The following is a 3,389-nucleotide window of genomic DNA, read 5'->3' on the forward strand; positions in this document are numbered from 1 at the left end:
GTAAATGTGATGACTTTGCCAAAATTGAAACATATTTCATAATGTCTTTTCAGAGTCAGGTATTATAAATCAAAGTAAATAAAATTCATTGCCCTGAAATACTCTAGAAATTGCTATACACATTCAAGATTTGTCCTTCACTATTTTCCCTTTTATTTTGGTACAAATTGACACAGTAGGAGAACGTTGTATTTCTCTTGAAAATAAAAACACATTCTCTGTAATTATGTATTTCTCTGTAGCTATTGCTCTTAATAGATTATTAACCACTCATCTAACTAGGATTTAAAACTAATATATTTCAGAGAAAACTGGGAAGAAGGCAATTGAAAATTGTCTGTCATATATAAGCATTTTAGCAGACTAGCAAAGCTCACATCACACATAAGACAACTTTTTACAGGCACACACAATACTTTTATACTTTTTTAAAATAGTAAAAATGAACCCAATTCGGGCACAACACTTAGCCACTGTGAAAAATATGACCCAGGGTTATAGCTTCTCTGTAACATTTACAAATAAGAAGCAAAAACTAAGTATAATTTACAATTGTACTTAGTAGCTAGTTTCAATATGCTAATTTACTTAGAAATTATCTAGTCATCCAAGAATTTTCTATTTATTGACTCACTACTAAAATATTAGTCTAAGATTTTAAATTCTTTAAAAATCTTGGAAATTAAGTTTAAGCTGACACACTACTGAACAGAATACTGATATAAAATTTTGTCAGAATCATGATTCAGTTTGGTTGAAAACGAATCTCCATTTTTCATCATCTTAAACGTATGTAGGAATACCCATTGCCCTAAGTTACTTCCAACTCATCAACACTATAAGACAGAGTAGAACTGCCCCATAGGGTTTCCAAGGCTGTGGATATTTGAGGAGGCAGAATGAATGCCTCATCTTTCTCACAGGGAGCAGCTTCAAATTGCTGACCATTCACTTAGCAAATGAGCACTTCAACCACTGCACCACCAGGGCTCCTGTGTAGGAATGATGTCTACTTATTTGATGAGTACGCTTGCATAAGATTAAGATGTTAAAATTAAATAGTCACTTCTTGAGAAAACAAAAACCCAAATTTTATTTTTGTCAAAAAAATGTCTGTTTTTGTCATACTTAACTCTGATATTTCACAGAAAATATGTAGCTGCTTCTTTTTTTTAATCTGTTTTGCCAAATATTTATCTTAATTATGTGAATTTGGATTTTTAAAATGTTTCTGAATAGGAGTTTCTGCGAGAAGGACTTTATGTTTTTTAAAAGCTGGTGGCGTAGTGCCTAAGGCGTTTATTTGACTGTTAACCAAATGGCTGGCGGTTCAAATCCACCAGCCACTCCTCAGAAGGAAGATGGGGCAATCTACTGCTGTAGTGATACTACCTCGGAAACTCAAAGAGGGGTCGCTTTGAGTCGGGGCCGACTTGAAGGCACTTAACAACAACAACAACAATGATAATTTATCTAAGCCCTCTAGAGGTAGGAAAATATTTCACCAACACACAGTGAGAGGATAAAGGCTTTCTCAATTATGGGCGTTCAAACAGAGATGCATAGAGAACTCCTAGCTTCAGTTTTACAGCGTCAGACATAGGTGAAAACTAAAAGCAGGAACAAACGTTTCTCAGTGTTCTAGATCTCAGAGAGCTGTTCTCCATTACAGTCGACAGGGACTCCTTAATTGCTTTGGATTCACAAATATAACAACAAACTAAATGATTAACGAATCAAATTTTCTGCCATCTCTGATCCAACAGAGAATATAAGTCCATTATTCATAGGACCAGGAAAAAAAACTAAACTAAACTAAATCACTGCCATCAAGACAATTCCTACTCATAGCATCACCCATTGAGTTTCCAAGACTGCCTCATCTTTTGCCACAGAGCAGTTGGTGGGCTCAAACCACCAACCTTTTGGTTAGCAGCCAAATGCCTTAACCACTACACTACCAGAGCTCCTTCATTCACAGGACAAAACCAAAAAGAAAAAAAAAAAAAGGAGCTCTTTTATATATAGTCTGATCATTTGATGATCACTGTCCATTCACAGGACAATGATCATCAGGTGATCAGACTGTATATAAAGTGAAATCCCCAATCACTGCCGACATCAATGGAGAGTAATTTATCCCAATGGTGAAACCAGAAACATAGATACAAGCACAAAATCAATACAGAGGGGAGAAATCAAGAAAAACTGAAAATCAGCAAAGTTGAGTTGTATTGTCATCTGGGATTCTTTCTGGGCGCCCAGAAAAGAGGTTTCTAGGCTTAAGCAGCCCCTGGGGTACGCTTCTCAAAATATGCAGTTTAATTGGCACCCTCACCTTTTCACTTGGTGGGTGACCTCCAAAATTGCTAAAATATAACTTTCAAAATGTTAAAATCATTAGTGCCATGCAAATGTGAAATGAACATATGTCAAATATTTTTTTAACTCATTAATTACTCAGAGAACCAGTATGACATTAAAACCCCCATGACATCAGATACTTAACCCCACATATTGATGACTTTGATTTCCAACAGAAAATACTCAATAGACAGAAGGTGGCCTCTGTCTCACTTCTACTTCCCAAATCTCACATGACTGCACATAATGGTGGAACCTCAATCGCATCTAAAACTCTTGATTTCTATTCCTATAGTGGATTGAATAGTGACTCTCCCAAAAATATATACCCACCTGGAATCTATGCATGTGGCTTTATTTGGACAAAGGGTCTTTGCAGATAAATAATTAGGGATCTTGAAATGAAATCTTCCTTTATTACCTGAGTGGGGCCTAAAGCCAATGACCCATGTCTTTATAAAAAGAGGAGAAGATACAGACAGAGGAGGAAAACAAAGAGGTGAAGGTGGAGGCAGAGACTGTAATAATGTAACCATAAGCCTGGGAATTCTAAGGATTGCCAGCAGCCACCATATGCTAAGAGAGAGGCATGGAATGTATTGTTCCCCAGAGCCTCCAAAAGAAACCGACCCTGCCAGCACTTTGATTATGGACATCTGGTCTCTAGAACTCTGAGAGGATGAATTTATGTTATTTTAAGCCACCAAATTTTTGGTACTTTTTTACTTCGTTTCCTGGAGCCCCAGGAAATTAATATAATTTCTATATATTCTGGCTGTTAGAAAAATACCACCATATATCGGTTATTGGTAAAGAACATACACTATGTCCTACAGGATGGCAGCCCAACTCATCCAGGTGTTGTCTCCCAGTGGCAAAGTATTTGAGTTTTCCACTGACCTTTATTTTGTTCTTTAAGAACAGCTCCTTCACAAGCTGCCATCTAGATGCAACGATGGGTCTCTCCTAGTTCAGAGCAAAGAAGAATGAAGAAAACCAAAATTCATGGAAACAATTAGTCCTAG

This window comes from Orycteropus afer, unplaced genomic scaffold, assembly GCF_000298275.1.
Source record: "Orycteropus afer afer isolate SDZICR_OR568_19922 unplaced genomic scaffold, OryAfe1.0 scaffold00447, whole genome shotgun sequence".
Classification (NCBI taxonomy): domain Eukaryota; kingdom Metazoa; phylum Chordata; class Mammalia; order Tubulidentata; family Orycteropodidae; genus Orycteropus; species Orycteropus afer.